General features: G+C 42.8%; 1 long non-coding RNA gene and 1 other non-coding gene across 5 annotated transcripts; both read left to right on the top strand.

The window, feature by feature from the left end:
• The first annotated feature begins 709 nt into the window (after nt 1–709).
• LOC132832739 (uncharacterized) lies at nt 710–12,762 on the top strand. 4 transcript variants are annotated; one of them, XR_009646978.1, is made up of 4 exons: nt 727–861; nt 4,391–4,682; nt 11,120–11,232; nt 12,576–12,762. It is a non-coding gene; the product is annotated as an uncharacterized LOC132832739 (long non-coding RNA). The 4 variants fall into 4 exon arrangements; XR_009646976.1 differs by lacking the exon at nt 12,576–12,762 and having other exon boundaries at nt 710–789; nt 11,120–11,900; XR_009646975.1 differs by lacking the exon at nt 12,576–12,762 and having other exon boundaries at nt 11,120–11,900.
• Nucleotides 12,763–22,519: 9,757 nt separating this feature from the next.
• Nucleotides 22,520–22,591, top strand: trnah-gug (transfer RNA histidin (anticodon GUG)). The gene has a single exon. It is a non-coding gene; the product is annotated as a tRNA-His (tRNA).
• The last annotated feature ends 770 nt before the right edge of the window (nt 22,592–23,361 follow it).

Genomic DNA, 23,361 nt, shown 5'->3' with positions numbered 1-23,361 from the left:
ATGACACTTTTCAGGGAACATGAGTTAACTGCAAGAACACAGACGGGTGTCTGTACGCGAGGTTTATGTGCATGAGTCACAGAGACAAGTAAGTGGGATATTTGCCCGATGTTAGGAGAAAGGTTGCATTGAGAGTGTGACCTTTTGAGAGCGAATACGACCAGCAGCACAAACTGGTCTCGAATCTGCATTACTTTCGTGAAGTGAGAAATCGATCCGTGTTATGCAGCTACATAAAGATAACTTCTTTCTATCGTTGAAACAGAGAGCGGATTAGCTCATATTCTGCAAAAGCATTCAAAATTCATTCTCGAATTTCACTTGAAAGAGGCGTGCTTCGGAATTAGGAGCGGTCAAAGGCAATTCAGCCCTTCGAGGCTTTTTAGCCTGATCATGGCTGATCTTATTCTGGTCAGAATTGCTCTTCAATGATACCACTTTTCTGGGCTCGAACTTGCAAGAAGAAAACCTATTAGATTTCAAGTTCAACGCCTTAACCGTTCGGCAATCACAGATGCTTTGGAGGAATGAGAATGTTTTGATCGGACAGGTACAGAGAGCGTGACAACCTTATCCTGCATGTGTGCTGTCTTGTGCTCCCATCAGATGCCAACCTGGAGGAACGATGAATGAACAATGAGCCGAGTTACTTTGATTGACAGCTCCACACGCTCCGACGTCATACGTCGTTACGCGATGATGTCACTACGCCGCGTTCCGGAGGTGCTGGCCCTTCCGTCCGCAACCTTGGCACCGAACTGAAGCCGGTGACGATCAACGCCGCCAGAGGTCGGTGGGTCGGCGTTCCGTTAGCCCGCAGCGTGACAGGCGCTGCTGCAGCGAAGCGGCGAGGCCTCCAGAGTGAGGGTTGTCAATGGTTTGGATTGGGGTCAAGTGTGTGTCCGCGCGTGGGCCAGGCGCCGTGAGAGTACGGTCAGAGGGGCAGGTCTTTTCGCTTCAGCAACCGACGGTGACCACGTGACGCGTGGGCATTGTGAAAGCACAATGGCGAAGATGGTTAACGTCACCGGAAGTATCCCTTGGTCCTGTTTTTAGTCCTATTGCTCCCCTATCCGTCCAATCCCCCCTTTACCCCCGCCTGCCCGTTCCCCTTCCCCTTCCCGTCCAGCTGTACCTTCCCCTCCCAGGTCACTGCCCCTCTACTTTGCCTTATTTGCCAGGCCCATCTCCGCACCTCTGCCCCTGCTCCCTGTTGACCACTGATTCTGTCCCCTGTTGACCACTGATTCTGTCCCCTATTGACCACTGATTCTGTCCCCTGTTGACCACTGATTCTGCCCGTGTTCCTGTGTCTCTCTCCCTACCCCCATCACTGTCGCTGCTGCTCTCTCTCCTCTTGCAACCACCTTCGTACCTGCCACTGTCTACCCCCTTCCCCGCTTTCCTCCTCTTCCTGCTGCCCACCTTGCGCTGTCACTCTGTCTCTTAACCAGCTCACTTCCTCGCCCCACCTGACCTCACTGCTACAGACCCTGTCTTTTGACTGCTTCCTCAAACTGCTACCTACCCTCCTACGCACCCATCCCCTTGCCAGCTCTGCTCACGGCTTCCCCCATATCTCCAGCCCCTCCCATTGTCCCTGTCCAAGTGACCATTCCACTGCATGCCTGCATCTGTTCCTCTGTTGGCCCTTTCCCCTAAAGCCTCCAATGCATCCCAAAGCTCCTGCCCCTTGGGCTTCCTCCGCACCACCTGCCTGTCTCACTGCTAGGCGAAAGCGAGTACTGCAGATGCTGGAGATTATGTCAAAATTAGAGTAGTGCTGGAAAAGCACAGCAGGTCAGGCAGCATCCGAGTAGCAGGAAGATCGACGTTTCAGGCAAAAGCCCTTCATCAGGAGTGTGGCTGGGAGCCTCGGTGGTGGAAAGATAAATGGGTGGGTGGGGAGTGGGGCTGGGCGCATAGTAGCTGAGAGTGCAATAGGTGGATGGGGGTGGGAGGTAAAGATGATAGTCGGAGGTGAGGGTATAGCGGATAGGTAGGAAGGAAGATTGGCAGATGGACAGGTCATAAGGAAGATGCTGAGCTGGAAGTTCGGAGTTGCGGTAAGGCAAGGGGAAATGAGGAAACTTGTGGAACCCACATTGATACCATGGAATTGAAGAGTCCCAAGGTGGAAAATGAGGCCTTCTTTCTCCAGGGAAAGGTGGTAAGGGGATAGTGATGAAGGAGGCCCAGAACCTGGATGTCCTCAGCAGAGCGGAACTGAGAGTTGAAGTATTGTCTCTCAGCTCCCTAAATCCTCTCCTTCACACCACTCTCCCTATCCCCAATCCTCCTGCTGCCCAGACACTGCACCTGGCTGCCCTTAATTTCTGCTTTCTGCTCCGCTCCCCATGAGGTCTCTGCTCCTTCCCTGCTTCCCCATATGCCTACTGCTCCTCTTCCTCTGCCATGGCTCCCATGCTTTGCACCTCCCACACACTTTCAAACCTTACCTGCCCTTTCCATTGCTTCCCCATTCCTGAAGAGATCAAACTCTTGATTTCCTTCCCAGAGTTTGAGTATTTCCAGGTGCTGATTACCTTTTCACAGATTATAGATTCAAGTGGGAGATTTGCTGTGAAGGTGTCCTGTGCTCGATAGTATGGTGTCTCTATTTGTCTTGTTCAAGCAATCCCTCTTTGTAATGTGAGTCGACAGAGAGCTCCTGTGATCGTGATTCTATTTCCTCAGACCTCACTTTTCTCTGTTCTTTCAACTGTGTGTCTATTAGTTAGCCTCAATATATTAGCTCTGCTGTTGAATAGAGAAGTGATTGCTGGGCCTCTTGCTGAGATATTTGTAAGATCAATAGTCACAGGTGAGGTGCCGGAAGACTGGAGGTTGGCAAACGTGGTGCCACTGTTTAAGAAGGGTGGTAAAGACAAGCCAGAGAACTATAGACCAGTGAACCTGACCGGTTGATCTGATATATATGGACTTCAGTAAGGTGTTCGGCAAGGTTCCCCATGGGAGACTGATTAAAAGGTTAGATTTCGTGGAATACAGGGAGAACTAGCCATTTGGATACAGAACTGGCTCAAAGATAGAAGACAGAGGGTGGTGATGGAGGGTTGTTTTTCAGACTGGAGGCCTGTGACCAGTGGATTGCCACAAGGATCGATGCTGGGTCCTCCACTTTTTGTCATTTTACGTAAATGATTTGGATGTGAGCATAAGAGGTACAGTTAGTAAGTTTGCAGATGACACCAAAGTTGGAGGTGTAGTGGACAGCAAAGGGGGTTACCTCAGATTACAACAGGATTTGACCAGATGGGCCAATGGGCTGAGAAGTGGCAGATGGAATTTAATTCAGATGAATGCGTGGTGCTGCATGTTGGGAAAGCAAATCTTAGCAGGACTTATACTCTTAATGGTAAGGTCCAAGGGAGTGTTGCTGAACAAAGAGACTTTGGAGTGCAGGTTCATAGCTCCTTGAAAGTGGAGTCGCAGGTAGATAGGATAGTGAAGAATGCGTTTGGTATGTTTTCCTTTACTGGTCAGAGTATTGAGTACAGGAGTTGGGAGGTCATGTTGGGGCTGTAAAGGACATTAGTTAGGCCATTGTTGGAATATTGCATGCAATTCTGGTCTCCTTCCTTTTGGAAAGATGTTGTGAAACTTGAAAGGGTTCAGAAAAGATTTCCAAGGATGTTGCCAGGGTTGGAGGATTTGAGCTATAGGGAGAGGCTGAACAGGTTGGGGCTGTTTTCCCTGTAGCGTCAGAGGCAGAGGGGTGACCTTATAGAGGTTCACAAAAGTATGAGGGTCATGGATAGGATAAATAGACAAAGTCTTTTCCCTGGTATAGGGGTTTCCAGAACTAGAGGGCATAACTTTAGGGTGAGAGGGGGAAGAGACCTAAGGGGCAACGTTTTCACGCAGAGGGTGGTACGTGTATGGAATGAGCTGCCAGAGGATGTGAAGGCTGGTACAATTGCAACATTTAAGAGGCATTTGGATGGGTGTATGAATAGAAAGGGTTTGGAGGGATATGGGCCGGGTGCTGGCAGGTGGGACGAGATTGGGTTGGGATATCCGGTCGACATGGACATGGACTGACGGATCTGTTTCCATGCTGTACATCTCTATGACTCTAATATATTTTCTACTTTTTCAATTTTTTTTTCTTTTATGTCTATCCACAGAATTTGCACACTGTGAGATGTGCAGATGGCATAAATAATTTAAAAGTGCTAAAGGGTCATGAAGGCTTTAGATTAGACTACTTACAGTGTGGAAACAGGCCCTTCGGCCCAACAAATCCATACCAACCCGCCGAAGCACAACCTACCCAGACCCATTCCCCTACATTTACCCCTTCACCTAACACTATGGGCAATTTAGTATGGCCAGTCCACCTAACCTGCACATTTTTGGATTGTAGGAGGAAACTGGAGCACCCGGAGGAAACCCACGCAGTCACGGGGAGAATGTGCAGGAATGAGGCAGCAATTGAACCCAGGTCTCTAGCACTGTGAGGCAGCAGTGCGAACCACTGCCACCGTGCCATCCCACTTGGTGGGAAGAAAGATGGCAGATGACTGGATACTTCAGATCTGAGCCTGGCAATGCATCGTTGCAGTAAGCTGCCAGTTTTTGTAACTCCAGCACTGACACTACTTCCAGCTTACAATTTGAGAGTCATAACCCACTGACTGGAATCCAATTCTTTCAAAGTAAGTTTTGATTTTCTCCTCATTGTCAGATTGGCAAATTATTGCAAATTGCCTACATTGTAATACATATCTAACTATTCTTTCTTTTCTTAGCAAGGTGACTAACTAGAAATGACTTTTTACTATCAATTAGGGGGAAAAGAAACAAGTGCAAGCGTCTTCTCTGGGGCTGCTCAGCTTCTATATTTCATTCTAGGCACAAAGAATAATCAGGTTTCAAGTAACATGACACTTCATGATTGAACAGAACGGTAGTTGAGGGGGTTAAACTGACTTCAAACAAAGAGGAATAAGTGTATGTATGGTTACTCAATATGTAAAATATATATGAGAAATGTGAATTGAAGAAAAATATGCTGGTAATACATTAAGTGGTACTCTTTAAGATTTGTGAAAGCAATTTTTTTTATTGGTTCTTATTTTGAGGACACCTCTTGATATTTTTCTGAGGGCTACTTTTTCAATTTCAATCACTTATTTAAATGGGTGACGTTGCCATGTAGTAACTGGACTCAGTTATTTTAGTTACTACTGAACTCAAATTTGGACACACCCAGAAAGAGAATTAGAATTCGCCAATTTCTTCAATTACAGTCAACACTCTGTCGTTAAGGTTGCAACATAAATTGAAAACATTAATTTTCTCGATACCACAGTACTGAGATTGGTGCAAGGGAAGAGGCTGGCAACAATTTTTTTTTCCAACGTAACTCTTCTACCCTTCTCCATATAAAATTCTGTAACCCGAAAGATATCTTCCACAAATTAATGAGGTCATAGCTAACACTTTTCCATCACATATATAAAAACAACAGGAACATTTAAACAAGTAGTTACTAGTTTTTTTTTACTGCATCTCAAATCTCAAACACAAATTTAAATTTACCAATTAACACAGTGTGAATTACATTCAGAACATATTTTCTAAGTATGGTAGTAGTTCCTGAACTTGCACAACCATAAGCAAGAGTTGATAAAGTGTGTTGCTGGAAAAGGGACAGCTGGTCAGGCAGCAACTGAAGAGCAAGAGAGTCAACGTTTGAGGCATGACCCTTCAGCACTGGGGAAAAGGGTCAGACAAATAAACAGGGAGAGGGGTGTAGGGATTGGTAAAATGTAGGTGGCATGGTGAAAGATGGGCAAAGTAGGAACTGATTGTGATACTTTGGTAGAAAGTGTGGAGCGGATAGGTGAGAAGGAAGGAGGACAGGTAAGTCAGATCAAGAGGGCAGTGCCAAGTCAGAGTGTTGGATCTGGGATGTGATGGGGTGGCGGGAGATGGAGATTTCAAAACTGGTGAATTCAACTTTAGGGAAGTGTGGTTGTCAGGTCAAGAAGGCTATAAGGTTTTCCTCCTCTCTACGCAGTTGTTTCAACCGTAAACAAGAAATTCCATATTAATTTGCAAAGAATTCATTATCGCAGTAAAGTTCTAGTGGATCCCAGTTGACTGTATTTTCTTTTTTGATAGTGTAAAATGTCTGACTCCATTAGCCTCTCTTTCTCACCGTGGTAACTTCCATTGCTGTTTCAAATGGTTTTCAGCCCCTTTCTTTCATGCTCATTTTCAGCCTCTTTGTGCCCTCACAGTCCTCTTTTCGACCCTTCCCCTCCCACAGACAATTTTCATACTCCTTTTCTCTCCACCTTCATTTTGCAGTCTCCGTAACCCCCCTCAATCCCACCCCCCCAACCATGCCCAACATTCTTTAAGCTGATTTCTCTGCTTCACATAGCCATAGACCCTACTACAGAACCGGTAGATGGAACTCCCATCCTCAGGAAAAGTCTCCTAATTCTGTCTGTCAAAAGATGTTTCCCAATCATTTCCCTAGCAAAGGCATTCCCAACCGTAGCCTAATCTGAAAGGCACCTGAGCAACTCCCTAATTGCTCTCACTTTCTGAATTGGAAACAGCTTAAAAATACGGGGTAGACCATTTAGGACAGAGATGAGGAGAAACCTCTTCTCCCAGAGAGTGGTGGCTGTGTGAAATGCTCTGCCCCAGAGGGCAGTGGAGGCACAGTCTCTGGATTCATTTAAGAAAGAGTTGGATAGAGCTCTCAAGGATTGTGGAATCAAGGGATATGGAGATAAGGCAGGAACAGGATACTGATTAAGGATGATCAGCCATGATCATATTGAATGGTGGTGCAGGCTCAAGGGCAGAATGGCCTACTCCTGCACCTATTGTCTATTGTGAGCTGTTCCTGTATACATTGCTTTCTTCTCTCCTGTGTTTGTTGCTGTGTGATTCCTTATAAAAATATTAGTAGAAAGCTTGTGAGCAAACTGACCCAATTGTAGGCAATCTGTAATTGCTCAGAGGGCAGTTAAGAACAAAGTACAAAGAAAATTTACAGTCCAGAAACAGGCCATTCGACCCTCCAAGCTTGACCCATTCCAAATCTACTGTCTAAACCTGTCGCCAATTCCTTAACATCCATATCCCTCTGTGCCCCACCTCGTCATGCATCTGTCCAGATGCATCTTAAATGAATCTACCATGCCTGCCTCTACCACCTCTGCTGGCAATGCATTCCAGACACCCACCATACTCTGTGTGAAGTCCTTGCCGTATGTATCCCCCTTGAACTTTTTGCCTCTCACCTTGAAAGTGTGACCTCTCATTATAGAATCCTTCACCCTGGGAAAAAGCTTGTCTCTATCCACCCTATATATCCCCTTCATGATTTGGTAAACCTCAATGAGGTCCCCCCTCAATCTCCTTTTTTCTAATGAAAACAAACGTAACCTGCTCAACCTCTCTTCATAGCTAGCACGTTCCATACCAGGCAACATCCTCGTAAATCTTCTCTGCACCGTCCGCATCCTTTTGGTAATGTTGCGACCAGAGCTGTATACAGTATTCTAAATGTGGCTGTACTAATATCTTGTACAATTTTAACATGACTTGCCAGCTGTTGTACTCAATACCCCGTCCATTGAAGGCAAGCCTTCTTGACCACTCTATCCACCTGTGCAGCAGCCTTCAGAGTACAATGTACCTGCACACCCAGATCTCTCTGCTCATCAACCTTTCCCAAGGCTCTTCCATTCATTGTATAATTTGCTCTAGAATTAGACTTGCCTAAATGTATCACCTCACATTTGTCTGGATTGAACTCCATCTGCCACCTTTCCGCTCAACTCTCCAGTTTATCTATATCTTCCTGTATTCTTTGACAGTCCCGTATGCTGTCTGCTACTCCACCAGTCTTCGTGTCATCTGCAAACTTGCTGATCATACCAACAGTGCTCTCTTCCAGATCATTTATGTATATCACAAACAACAGTGGCCCCAACGCTGACCCCTGTGGAACACCATTGGTCAACTTTTTGCATTTCGAGAAACTCCCTTCAACTACTAATCTCTGTTTCCTGTTGCTCAACCAATTCTTTATCCACCTAGCTAGAAAACTATGCACACCATGTGACTTCACTTTCTCTGTTAGTTTACTATGGAGAACCTTATCAAACGCCTTACTAAAACCCATGCTTTTGACATCAACAGCCCTTCCTTCATCTATCAACTTGGTCACTTCCTCAAAGAATTCTATTAAGTTGGTAAGGCATGATCTCCCCTGCTCAAAACCATGTTGCCAATCACTGATAAGCCCATTCTTTTCTAAATATAAGTAGATCCTATCCCTCAATACCCTCTCTAGCAACTTTCCCACCATTGACGTCAGGCTCACTGGTCTGTAATTGCCCAGAATATCCCTACTACTCTTGTACAGGTGGACAACATGAGCAACCTTCCAGTCCTGTGGCACCTCACCTGCGTTTAAGGATGCCACAAAGATATCTGTCAGTGCCCCAGCTATTTCCTCTCTCGCCTCCCTCAGCAACCTAGGAAAGATCCCATCCGGTCCTTGGGATTTGTCCACCTGAATAACCTCTCGCCTACCCAACCCATCTTCCCTACTTATGTCAACGTGATCCAGGCTAATCAAACTTATTTGTCTAACCTCAACATTCATCATGTTCCTCTCCTCAGTGAAAACTGATGCAAAGTAGGCAGAAGTGAGGACTGCAGATGCAGGCCTCTATTCCTGATGAAGGGCTTTTGCCCAAACCATCGATTTTCCAGCTCCTTGGATGCTTATGATGTAAAGTAATCATTCAAAATCTCACCCATTCTCTCAGGTTCAACACACAGCCTTCCTTCATTATCCTTTCGTGGACCAATCCTTTTTCTAGTTACCTGCTTGCTTCTTATATAAAAATAAAATGCTTTGGGATTCTCCTTTATTCTGCTCGCTTAAGCTATTTCATGACCCCTTTTAGTCCGCTTGATTGCTTGTTTAAGACTTGTCCTACTCTTCCAATATTCCTCCAGGGTCCATTCTGTTCTTAGCTGCCTAGACCTTATGTACGCTTCCCTTTTCCTCTTGGCTAGTCATACAATTTCTCCTGTCATGCATGGTTCATGAATCTTGTCTTTCCTATCTTTTGTCTTCAATGGGACATGCCTATCCTGCACTATCTTTAACTTATCTTTGAAAGCCTCCCGCATATCAAATGTGGACTTCCCTTCAAATAGCTGTGTCCAATCCACACTTCCCAGCTCCTGCCTAATTTTGATATAATTGGCCTTAGCCCAGTTTAGTACTCTTCCCTTAGGACCACTCTCTTCTTTATCTACTTGTATTCTAAAACTTTGAGTTGTGGTCACTGTTCCCAAAGAAAACCCTCACCGCAACTTCTATAACCTGTCCTGGCTTGTTCCCCAATATTAGGTCCAATATGGCCCCTTCCCTCGTCGGACTATTGACATAATGATCTAGAAAACTCGCTTGGACGCTTCTTACAAATTCTACTCCATCCAGACCTCTGACGCTAAGTGTATCCCAGTCAATGTTGGGAAAATTAAAATCTCCTATCACCACTCCCCTATTGCTTCTCCATCTTTTCCATAACCTGAGCCAAAAGTAAGAGCCAAACACATTTCGATGGGTCTGGAATCACGTCTAGACCAGACCAGGTAGGCATGGCTGTTTCCTTCCCTTTGAACAATCAGCAATGGATTCATAGTCATCATTCGAGGCTGAATTTCATAATTTTTTTTAACATTAAATTCCTATTCCCCCATCAGCTGTAGTGGAATTTGAACCACTCATTAATACCCCTAGATCTTTCCTCCTCCTGTTCTTTTCAGAAGATTAACATTATTCTGGTTGGCCTCAAATGGCATTTTCCTGGGCAGTTTAGGAGTTCATTCACTCACTGTCCGTTCAGATTTACAATGTCACTGCAATGAGTGTTTCAAGTATCTTTCATCCCTCAGATTATTCATTTCTGAACTGTAACTTGGAATTTATGTTACTTTAAAAGAGTTTGAAATATTTTCCCTAAATTAGAGGCACTATTTGAATGCAAGCGTTCATTGTAAACTGTGGAATAAATTTGCTTTCCTGCATCAGCTACAAACACATCTACTTTCACACTGGGTAGAGGGTGTTCAGACATTTCATCTGTTCCAACTTTAAAAGTTCAAAGTGCAGTCAGTGCGTTCTTTCAATTTAATGTGTTGTATGTGGGAATTAATGTATTTATTTATTCTACCTGCTAACATTCAATTAGTTAATATTTGAATGTAGAACTGTGTTCTGTTTTATTTCTGCTGTTAATCACTTCTCAGACAAAACTGCCAGAAGACATTTACTTTTTGGGATTTTGTATAAAATTGGATAATACTTTTATTTCTTTGCCTTCTGATTTCTAGCAGTATTGGATGTCAAAATAGAATTTTCCAATCAACAATATGTCTTTTTGGGCAGTATTATTAACCAACGTTCCCTGTAGTGTGTTTTTAATAAATAAATGTTTCTTATGAAGAGGTAAGGCACTATGTGCACCCTGGCACATGTGAGATCATTCTGGGCTAAGAAGCTGAAGGAGGAACTGTTGTAAATTTTTATCCTGAACTGATAGCAATGGATATTGTTAACTCCTTTTTACACAGGGAACTAGGAGGGAAAGATTTCGACACAGCAAACTTCAACTAATGGATATGTTTGTTCATTCTGACTGATTGACAATGATGGCTATTCTAAAATGAATGAGAACAGCTTTTGGAAAAGATTGGGGCTTTTTTGATTCAGCTAAGAGAAGACCAAGCTACCTGATGAGATATTTAACATTAAAGTGTGTGGACAATGTAGACATGCAGAGAACATTTCTGTTTGGAGATAATGCAGAACGGAAGGCAAGAAACATAGCCATGAAAGTAGTTAGAATGTGGAACTTTTTCCTTCAAAATGTCTTGCGTAATGTCAAAGAGAACTGGGTACTTACATGAAAGAAAGGGAAAGAGAAAAAGGCTAGATGCTAAGATGAGATAGAAGAAGTTGGTGTTGGATTGATTACAAACACTGGGCTGAATGGCCTCTTTCAGCATTATTCACTATGTAAACACCTTTTTTTTTAAACAGGACATTGGAAGAGCAGAATTTGCAGATGGAAAGCTCAAGCCAAATACTGTGTCAAGATCTGTCAGTCATTCAATTCATCTGGACCAGAATATCAACAGCCTTTGAATTGGCAGGTGAAATGTTTGTGTGTTTTACCAGGTGAAGAAGATTTTGAAACATCCACATGAGTAAGCAACACAGGTACCCAGCTGAAAATGTACCAGTGCACTGACTGTAGAAAGAGTTTTAATCAACTGCTGCCTGAAGAAAGATAATTTGTCCATTGATGGGGTTGGGGTTGGGGTCAAGGACAAACTGTACATGTATTCTATGTCTAGTTCAGGCATCAACAGATCATCCAGCCTGGAAAAATGCAATCACTCTTGCACCATGGAGAAACAGTGGAAATGTGGGAACTGTGAAAAGTGTTTCAATTACCCCTCTGAGCTGGAAACACATCGACAGAGTCACACAGGAGAGAGACCATTTATCTGCTCATTTTGTAGGAAGGGATTCACTCAGTCATCCTGTCCCTACACACACTAGCGAGTTCACACCGGAGAGGGGCCATTAGCCTACCTTGTGTATGGAAAGGGATTTAATGTTTTACTCAACCTTCTAACGCACAAGTGAGTTCACACTAATAGCAGACCTTTCAAATGTTCTGTCTGTGAGAAGAGCTTTAAAAGTAATCATGATATGCTGACACATTTACACACCCATGCTGGGGAGAGGCCATTCACTTGCTCTGTGTGTGGAAATGGATTCAGCCATTCATCCCGGTTGAAAATGTGTTGCTGGTTAAAGCACAGCAGGTCAGGCAGCATCCAAGGAATAGGAAATTCGACGTTTTGGGCATAAGCCCTTCATCAGGAATTCCTGATGAAGGGCTTATGCCCGAAGCGTCGAATTTCCTATTCCTTGGATGCTGCCTGACCTGCTGTGCTTTAACCAGCAACACATTTTCAACTGTGATCTCCAGCATCTGCAGACCTCATTTTTTACCCTCAGTCATTCATCCCACTTATTGAGACATCAGCAGGTCCACACAGGGGAAAGACCATTTATCTGTTCTGTCTGTGAAAAGAAATTCACTCAGTCATCCCATCTCACTGAGCACCAACTTGTACACACTGAACAGAGACCCTTGAAATGTCCTGACTGTGAAAAGACCTTTAAAAGCAGAAAAGATTTGCTGAAACACCAGCAACTTCACTGTGGAAAGAAAGCATTCACCTGCTCTTTGTGTGGAAAGGGATTCAGTTGTTCATCCCAATTAAAGAGGCACCAACAACTTCACATCAGACTTCAAGGGTTAGATTCTACTCTTGCTGATCATAATCTCAAGCAGGTGGAAATCATGTCTTGATTTTAACCATCAGGGTTTGTACCTGAATTGACTTGAATTTCATTATTCTGTATAAATGTCAAATAAATTTTGTTTTAGACTTCTTTGTAAATTTTTTGTCTTACTCAGCTGCATGTATACCTGCATTGTGATTGGAACTCAGTAAAGATGATCTGGGAGCAAAATTACATGGAATGGATATGGAACCAGAACTTGATCCTGGAAATGGTCCTTCATTGCCACACTGGTTGGGACAAGTGGAACTTTGGTCTTTTGCAGTTTTCTACACTGACAGCAAAACTCTATCCCTGTTAATTTTGAGGCTTCAAATAAATATGTTGAAACTTTTCTGTTCCATTATCCAACATTTCAATGTTTTAATGGTGGTAATTAAAATAGATTGTTGTTCAGACTTTGTTGACACAAAACAAAAGTCTCCTGGCGGTGCTCGGACCCGATGTAGTGCACCAGTTGGAGGGTGCATAGGTGTGCTGTGGAACCCCGTCTGCGCTCACCCCTGCCTGGACAGAATTTCACATTGGCCCCAAGATCCTGTACATCCCACGGAAACCTGTGCCCCACAATCTGAGCCACCTCCAGAATTTTAGTTTTGTCCCCTTTAGGGACGTATCACGACCGGCCCCGTATAGACTGCTGCTGCACCACCGTCCACCTCTTCTCCCTCATCCATCACCCGGACGTATCTTGGCATGTCCAATTGGCACTGGTGGTGGGTGCCCCCAGTGGAAGGCTCTGTCTGTGAGAAGTCCTCTCCCTTTCTCTTGGAGATCTGGGGTAGAGCGCGCTGCAAGCAGCGGTCCCCTGCAACCACAGATTGCAGTGGTTCACGGACTCCCAGTCAAACCTATTGTTCTGTGGTGCTGTGGATCATATGATGTGGTCGCTTGCACCCTGTTTTTGATTTCCTTAAAGACCTTCTCTGTTTTTGGTTGCAGTTCAGTCCCATGTTCCTGTTGCAGAGGAGGAAGTATAGGTCAGAGGACCCCCTCGTAGGTCTGCTCCTGGACCTGACCAAACCGGCCATAAGTAGGTCCAGGCAGTGGGCCATGGAGGGGGTCATTATGGTGGATTGCCTGACCCTCTTCCCTGGGTATGTCAGAGCCTGGGTATCCTTGGAGAAGGAGCACACAGTGTCCACCAACACCCTCAAGATTTTCGGGGAAAAGTGGGCACCACAGGGAGTGGAGTGTATTATTTTCTCCTCCAACTCTATTTTGATTTAAGCCCTGCCCTCCCCTTTGCCTTTTTTGATCATGCAGCATTGCTCCTTGATGGTAAGGGCACTGCTTGTCACTGGCCACTTGGGTGTTTTTTTTTCCTGGTGATGGAAATTGAATAAAGATTGGTACCCCTGTTGTCTTTCACTGTGTCTCACACCTGCAAAACAAAATATAACCAGAAGATTTAGAGTCGCCTCAGTTTGGAGCACTGACTCTGTGCTGGCTGGTGCTACAGTTAACCTGGGGGAAAAAGAAAGAAAATTAAAAGGAACAGAAGTTTCCTTTACAATTATGTTCAGAGTTCAGATGGAAAATGATGGCAGAGATTGATGTACAACTGTGATTTATTCCTGCCTGAAAGTGGAAATGGCTTATGTTTTTAGTCTGAAAGTGACTGTGAAAATTATTCCACCAAAGTCTAATGTGTTGGTGTGATCAGCTTGAGTCTGATGTTTTAATACATTTGTTAATCCATTTGAAAATCAGCCTGTTCAAATATATAGGTTGATGTTTCTATTCAAATAACAACAGGAGGAGGTCACAAGGTCCAATTACCTGCTGGTGTGATGAAAGGCAATATAGACTTTAGTAATTCCTGAAAGGTAGTTATAATTGTTCAAGAACACAATTAGGTGTGGAGTTCGGTTTAACATACCCACACATCTTGCAATATGTGTGCTATGTGCACCATTTCCCTCAATGGTAAGGCTTACAAATGTGTGTTTGAGAGCTTGTTGACATGAGTTAAGTTATTGTTTGTGCTGTGCAGAGGGCCTGTCTACTATGATGTCAATGTAGGAGGAGGCTATTTTGCCCTTTGAGCCAGTTACACCATTTAGTATAATAATGGCTAATCTAGCTATGGTCTCGCCTTCAATTTTCTAGCTACCCTCTATCGTCCTTCACACTCTTGTGTATCAAAATGTTATCTAACTTAGATTTGAATATTTTAAAAAAAGCCAGCCTCCAGTACCTCATGGTGAGACAATTCTATATGCTCACAAGCCTCGGAGGAAAACATCTGATTTAGAAGGTTGCTTCACGTGTGTTAGAAACTTACTATATTGATGGTGATAGTTTTAAGTTCATCTCTCCCAACTGCCTCTTGATTTTCAATTACCATTGTTTTTCCGAAACTTAATTCATTTTTATATTTGTTTTTGACTAACATATTTTTCTGATTAAGTGATGTTATTACACACTTCTGGGGCAGATGGAACTTGAACTCTAGCTGCCTGGTCCAGGAGTGGGGATGCTACCACTGTGCAACAAGAGCTATTTTCTCCTCACTCATCCCATGAAGCCAGATACAAAAACTTGTTCAAAGCCTCTACCATTATTTACTTTCGATTGTCAATTGAGCAGACTTAAAGGAGCAGTACTATCTTTAGATACTCTTTTCCTTTCAAAGAATTCTCAAATACTACAAGCTGTTTTATTGTAGCTGGCACGCTTTCTCTCAATTTATGCTTGCTCTCTACTTATTACCTTTTAGTCATCTTTTGCTCATTCTTAAAAATGGTCCAATCCTTTGACCCACTGTTACTCTTTGCAGATTTGAAGTTTTTAAATTTTAATTTACTATGATCTTTCCATTCCTTATTTAGCCAAAGATGATTCATCATTCATCATTCTCTGACATATCTTTCTTTCTCTTTGAAATACATGCTGAAAGTTATTAAATATCTCCTTTAAAGTTTGCCACTACAATTTGTTCAGTATCCCTTTACCTGATGTTGACTCTTATAATTAATCTACGTTAGTCAAGACATGCAGGACTGTCAATGACATTGTGACTGTGGCCTCATGAAAGTATAACTACAATGTATACTAATAATCCACAAGACAATGCTGTCTGTTTCCACAATAACAGCTGATGGAAATTGAGTTTTATTAATAACTCGAATTGCAAAAGCTGAATTAGAAACATTTGATGGGTTAAAAAGATGTTGACTAGATTGTAATTAATCTTGGTGACATAGAAGGATCTTGTGAAATGCATCCAAGGATATTGAGAGATGTAGCAGATGACAGGTATAAATACTCTGGTCATAATTTTCCAGTACTCCTTTGAAGCAGGGGTGGTGCTTTAGGACTAAAGAATTGCATGCTTATTAACAAAAGGGTGAAATAAAAGCCAAGAAACTACAGACTAGTGCATTTCATCTCTGGAAGCTTGTAGAAATGTTACCTTGGAACAAAATGAATCTGAACAAGCATTATTTAATATATTATTTAAGGAAGGAAGTTAAAGCCCCTGAGACAGTACAAAGGTGATTTACTTAAATGGTACGAGGAATGAGCAATTATAGATACAAGGAAAGATTAGAGAAACTTGGCTTTTTGTCCTTGGAGCAGAGATGATTAAGAGCTGACCTTATTGTAGTGTTCATAATTATGAACAATATTGACAGGGTGGTGAAGAATATTCTGTTTCCATTTGGTACATCAATAACAAAGTGATCACAATTTCAAGATTGTCAGCAAGAGAACTGGACGTGCGATGAGAGAAAATTGTTTATTTAGAGTCATTATGATTTAGAATGCACTACCTGGGAAAGTAGTGAAGGCAGATCATGTAAGAGGTTTCAAAAGAGAATTTTTACAAGGAGGTTGCCAGGGTTGGAGGGTTTGAGCTATAGGGAGAGGCTGAATCAGCTGGGGCTGTTTTCCCTGCAGTGTTGTTTGCTGAGGGATCATTTTATAAAGGTTTATAAAATCATGAAGGGCATGAATAGTACAAACAGACAAAGCCCTTCCCTGTGGTGGGTGAGTCCAGAACTCAAGGGCATAGATTTCAGGTAAGAGGGCAAAGATATAAAAGGAACCAAGGGGGCAACATTTTCACGCAGAGGGTGTATGGAATGAATTGCCACAAGAAGTGATGGAGACTGGTACAATTGCAGCATTGAAAGGCACCTGGATGAGTATATGAATAGGAAGAGTTTAGAGGGATATGGGCCAAGTGCTGACAAATGGGACAAAATTAGGTTAGGATATCTGGTCAGCATGAGGAGTTGGACCACAGGGTCTGTTTTCATTCCGTACATCTCTATGACTGTATGAAGTGGATATATATTTGAAAGTGAGAAGTTTATAGTGTTGCAGAGATACACCTGGACAATGTGACGCGCTCAATAGCTCTTTCCAGAGCCAGTAAAGGCACAATGGGTAAAATAGCTTCTTTCTCATGGGTAAAATTCTGTGATTCTGATTCTGAACATGGGTTAATTAAGAAAAAACAAAACAAATTTTTTTAGGAGCAAATCCTAATTTGGTTGAGTCTTTTAATGAGGAACAAGAGACTATAGGTGAGGATAATGTGATTAACTGGGAGTAGTCAATATCCCAAAAATATTTGCTTATAATGCCACAGACTTGTGAGAAACTTTGAGATACTTGAATTTTTTTTTAAAAAGTTATAATTAGGATACAAAAATCCTGAAATATAATGCCCCAGTGGTAATTTTGCAATAATGTTCCCCAGGAGTAATTGTTATCAATTGGTCACATAAGCAGCAGCAGTCAAGAGAGAAGCAAAAATCATCTGGTGAAACTTTACAACATTTCTTTTGTTTCTATAGCCACACAGTAGGAGAATTTAATTTGATTATTACAAAACAAAACTGCATATTTGCTGAAACTGTTTTGCCAGTATTTATTTTGTATGAGGGAAAATGCTGATTGGTTAGGAAGTAGATAAAATTTGTTGGAGGCATTGGCCACTTACCTTGCAATGTAAATTCTCCCCAAACAGATTCTAAATTTGCTTCACAGGTCCATCAGTCATCTTTGCAAATTGTCCTGATAATTGCAAAACCCTTTTTTTGGGAATATTTAAATTCTGAATGACCAGATGTGAATTTAATTTGTTGAAGACTGGGTATTAGCTGTTGCGATCTGAGAGATATTGGGTTTGAAATCAATAGGGTTTCCCATGGCAGATCCATTTCACATCCCACATAATATTTCAAATATCACTTTTTTTTAAACCCACTTAATCTGCAAATACTTTGAATAAATTATTTTGAAAATCATGCTGGCTTATTTCCGAAAGAGTTGTGTTTTTTAAAAGTATTATTTCAGCATGGGAACTGTTATGCTGACAGTTAAAGAAGGAATGATGCACAAATTTCCATTCTTGAAGAGTTACAATAACTTATGCTCGTCTTAATCTTTAATATAACGATTATCGCCAAAGCTCTGCATAGGAACAACATAAAACAAATTTTGTCCATTTGGAGGGAACTGCATTGCTTGGCTTAAGACAACTAAAAAAAAAACTGGTAGAGAAATAATTTTGCAAATTACATAGCAACCTATCGATTTTTTTAGGAGACTGTGGGGAAATTGGGAAATCTGAATCCTGGGTGTTGCTTGGCCGTATTATATCATGTAACTATGATGAAAAGTGAATTGCACACAGTATATAAATTTATATTAGCAGGAATACTGCATGAAGAAAGACATAATTCTGCTGATCGGAGCTGAAAATGTATTGCTGGAAAAGCGCAGCAGGTCAGGCAGCATCAAAGGAACAGGAAATTCGACGTTTCGGGCATAAGCACTTCATCAGGAATCTGGCTTATGCCCGAAACGTCGAATTTCCTGTTCCTTGGATGCTGCCTGATCTGCTGCTCTTTTCCAGCAATACATTTTCAGCTCTGATATTCCAGCATCTGCAGACCTCACTTTTTTCTCGATAATTCTGCTGATGCAAGAAACATGAACTAATTGTCTTAACGAAACACATCATTATTAAATTTTCTTCTTGACCTTTGGTTATGAAAGTCTTATCTCCAGATTCTAAACTGATTCTTCATTTGAGCTAAACATTCAGGAAAGATTTAATTACTCAAGAAAACAGGAATAGATTGAACGTATTATATGGCTGTTTTTGTTTGTGCCACAACTCTAAGTATTTACTTTCTCCAAATGTGTTGCAACTACTGTCTGTCAACTGCTCATATTAAAACTAACAAATTAGCTTGACAGAGATGAAGAGTAAATTTCAACGTGTCCATTTTTAGGCTTGTGAAGTAATTAACTAATTGCAAGTTCTAGTCTTTATTCTATTTTTTTAAACCATTGACTCCATAAAACATTCATCTGAATACTATTAAATGGTGAAGATATTTAAATAGGATCTTTCCACAAATGAGCTTCCCAACTTCAGACAATAATGGATTGAGGTATTCAGTTTTATATACAGTGTTGTTTTGTAATAAGACCCTCTGTAGAGCCTAATTATGACTTGCCAGGATACTGATTTCAGTTGAAGACCATCTGAATGAACTAGTGCCCGTGTCAAGCACATTTCTCTCATACCAGTCTCTGAGCTAAGAAGGTATATATTTAATTTTCTTGACTTCATTTAGATATGCTCATTGTTCATGGAGTCATCCAAAGATTATTGCCTTTGGTTTATTTTTTGCAAACTTAGCTCAAAGCGTTTCACAATCCCCCAGCAGACCCTCTTTCACGACCCTCCATTTATCATTGATTATCATGTGCAACACTATAACTAAATTCTGCTCCTTCTATTTCCGAGTCCTTTTTCAGCTTTGAGGCAAACCTCATTAAAAAGGGGACATGAGATAGCTTTGGCAAATAGAATTAAAGAGAATCCAAAAGGCTTTTACAAGTACATTAAGGACAAAAGGGTAACTATGGAGATAATAGGGAGAGAAAGATCAGCAAGGCGGCCTTTGTGTGGAGCTGCAGAAAATGGGGGAGATACTAAATGAGTATTTTGCATCAGTATTTACTGTGGAAAAGGATATGGAAGATATAGAATGTAGGGAAATAGATGGGACACCTTGCAAAATGTCCATATTACAGAGGGGGAAGTGCTGGATGTCTTGAAACACATAAAGGTGGATAAATCCCCAGGACCTGATCGGGTGTACCCTAGAACTCTGTGGGAAGCTAGAGAAGTGATTGTTGGGCCTCTTCCTGAGCTTGTATCATCAGTAGTCGGCGGCACGGTGGCACAGTGGTTAGCACTGCTGCCTCACAGCGCCTGAGACCTGGGTTCAATTCCCGACTCAGGCGACAGTCTGTGTGGAGTTTGCACGTTCTCCCCGTGTCTGCGTGGGTTTCCTCCGGGTGCTCCGGTTTCCTCCCACAGTCCAAAGATGTGCGGGTCAGGTGAATTGGCCATGCTAAATTGTCTGTAGTGTTAGGTAAGGGGTAAATGTAGGGGTATGGGTGGGTTTCGCTTCGGCGGGTCGGTGTGGACTTGTTGGGCCGAAGGGCCTGTTTCCACACTGTAAGTAATCTAATAGTCACAGGTGAGGTGCCAGAAGACTCGAAGTTGGCTAATGTGTTGCACTGTTTAAATTGGTTGGTCAGGATAAGCCAGGGAATTATAGACCAGTGAGCCCGATGTCGGTGGTGGACAACTTGTTGAAGGAAATCCTGAGGGACAGGATGTACATGTATTTGGAAAGGCAAGGACTGATTCGGGATAGTCAACAAGGCTTTGTGCATGGGCAATCATGTCTCACAAACTTGATTGAGTTTTTTTTAAGAAGTAACAAAGAGGATTGATGAGGACAGAGCGATAAATGTGGTCTATATGGAGTTTAGTAAGGCGTTCAACAAGGTTCCTCATGGGAGACTGGTTAGCAAGGTTAGGTCTCAGGGAATGCAGGGACACTAGCCATTTAGATACAGAACTGGCTCAAAGGTAGAAGACAGAGAGTGCTGATGGAGCTGTTTTTCAGAATGGAGGCCTGTGACCAGTGGAGTGCCACAAGGATCGGTGCTGGGTCCTCTACTTTTTGTCATTTACATAAATGATTTGGATGTGAGCATAAGAGGCATGGTTTGTAAGTTTGCAGGTGACACCAAAATTGAAGGTGGTTTGGTGGACAGTGAAGAAGGTTACCTCACATTACAACAGGATCTTGATCAGATGGGCAATGGACTGAGAAGTGGCAGATGGAGGTGCTGCATTTTGGGAAAACAAATCTTAGCAGGACTTTCACACTTAATAGTAAGGTTCTAGAGAGTGATTAGATTACTTACAGTGTGGAAACAGGCCCTTCGGCCCAACAAGTCCACACCGACCCGCCGAAGTGCAACCCACCCATATCCCTACATTTACCTCACACTGCGGGCAATTTAGCATGGCCAATTCACCTGGCCCACACATCTTTGGACTGTGGGAGGAAACCAGAGCATCCGGAGGAAACCCACACAGACACAGGGAGAACTTGCAAACTCCACACAGTTGCCTGAGTCAGGAATTGAACCCAGGTCGTAGGTGCTGTGAGACAGCAGTGCTAACCACTGTGCCGCCCACGGTCAGAGTGTTGCTAAACAAGGAGACCTTGGAGTGCAGGTTCATAGCTCCTTGAAAGTGGTGTCGCAGGTAGATAGGATAGTGAAGAAGGTGTTTGGTATGCTTTCCTTTATTGGTCAGAGTATTGAGTATACGAGTTGGGAGGGTATGCTGTGACTGTACAGATCATTGCTTAGGCCAATGTTGGAATATTGCATGTAATTCTGGTCTCCTTCCTATCAGAAAGATGTTGTGAAACTTTAAAGGGTTCAGAAAAGATTTACAAGGATGTTGCTAGGGTTGGAGGATTTGAGCTATAAGGAGAGGCTGAACAGGCTGGGCCTGTTTTACCTGGAGTGTCGGAGGCTGAGAGGTGACCTTATAGAGGTTTACAAAATTATGAGGGGCATGGATAGGATAGATAGATAAAGGGGAGATAAAGTCTCCCCTTGGGTCGGTGAGTCCAGAACTAGAGGGCTTAGGTTTAGGGAGAGACAGGAAAGATATAAAAGAGACCTAAGGGGCAACGTTTTCACACAGAGGGTGGTACGTGTATGGAATGAGCTGCCAGAGGAAATTTTGGAGGCTGGTACAGTTGCAACATTTAAAAGGCATTTGGATGGATATGAATAGGAAGGGTTTGGAGGGATATGGGCCGTGTGCTGGCAGGTGGGACTCGATTGGGTTGGAATATCTGGTCGGCATGGACAGGTTGGACTGATGGGTCTGTTTCCATGCTGTACATCTCTATGACTCTATAACCTTGGCACCAGGCAGGCAACTTTGCCTCAGGACTCATGTTGCGCTCTGCAGGTAACAGTATTTCTCTTCTTAATTGCAGTATCCGCTTCTACCTATTCTTGCCGTTTCCTCACCTCGCTTGACTCCCTGTTCCACGATTTTAATTTAAAAAATCAGCTGTTTCAGGCTGTACCTCAGCTCTAGGGAGCATCCCAAGCACCAACATTAGCTGATTCACTTTTTAAAAAAAACTTGCAGGATCTCGTCGCTAAAGTTTGCGAGAAAGTAATCAGTTTTTCCATGTGTCATGCACTATCAAGCGCCACGATTATGGCCAGCTGCTAATTAGCTTTTGATGCGTTTTGTTTTAAATTGCCCAATGAACAGACTAACGGCGGCAAAACCGTCCCCCTTTTTTTGTGTCATTGAGAAATAATCCCTTTCCCATTTGAAGTGGTGATGGTGAAGAATTTTTCTCAATGGGACTATCAAACGTTGGGTTGCTCGCCTTCGGAACAGTGAAGGCTGGGAACAAGTTTATATATATATGGAAGACTGTGACGTTCAACGTATGATTAAGACAGAATTTTGTTCGAAAATGATTTGAGGAGTTGGGGGGGGGAAGGGAGATAAAGAGTTGAGCAGATGATTGGATTCGACCATCACGCAATCGGAGCAGTGACACTTTTTGTGTGGGGGCGGGGAGTTTGGGAAACAGAAGAAGGTGCTAGAGAAGAACATAAAAGACGATGTCATTTATATGAACACTGCAGGGCCATTCATAACAGGAGCTGTTGTGTGGCGCCGTGATCGTATAGTGGTTAGTACTCTGCGTTGTGGCCGCAGCAACCTCGGTTCGAATCCGAGTCACGGCAGTGTTTATTTGGTGAAATTTTGCTCTGGAGTACACATCATAAAATAACTCAAGTACATTTTAATTTGGATGTCAAAACCTAGATATTCTTTCCATGTCTATTGCTCTCAGATGCCGTTTCTTCCCCCTTTCCCCATCACTGCTCCCGTCCAAGTTGCCTTCTTTCATTTAAATTACCGCGGAATCTAACAGGCACATTGGAAACTCACGCCGTTAGGTTTGCTCTGTTCTCATCGCTGTGCTCGGGTTGTAAACTCCATCCGCCTCAATGCACACACATGCTTTGAATGCAGTCACATGAGGTGAACCACCCTCATGTTTTCCTGAGGGCCCACGATAAACTCGGTGCTAACTGAAGAGACGGGTTGTCTCTTCGGGCACTTTTCACTTAATAGCCAAGAACAGGTTAATTTTGAGAAAACGCCTCTTTTGTTTGATAAAAAAGAAATGCGTGGTGACGAATGTTGCGCTCAGAAACGGGAGAGGAGAGAACGTGTGCTGAAATTCCAGGAGCGCTTAGGATTTCTGGATATGGAGGGAAACACCAAGTGCACGTTGGGGGTTGTGAGATTTAGATTTGCTTTATTATGCAACAAGAAGCTGTTAAGATGTGCATGGTACCCTAGACATTTAATATACAACCAAACTAAATATGTGGTATGTCTTGCTACTTTATTTTATATATACTGGCTGTTTTATTTTAAGGAAATGTTAACGTTTGGGCTAATTTACGTAAAGATTGATCTTCTAACGATCAGTATTGCAATGTAA

Source organism: Hemiscyllium ocellatum, chromosome 35 (assembly GCF_020745735.1).
Source record: "Hemiscyllium ocellatum isolate sHemOce1 chromosome 35, sHemOce1.pat.X.cur, whole genome shotgun sequence".
In the NCBI taxonomy this organism is placed as follows: domain Eukaryota; kingdom Metazoa; phylum Chordata; class Chondrichthyes; order Orectolobiformes; family Hemiscylliidae; genus Hemiscyllium; species Hemiscyllium ocellatum.
The sequence above is the reverse complement of the archived record's forward strand: the minus strand, read 5'-3'. Positions and strand labels throughout refer to the sequence as shown.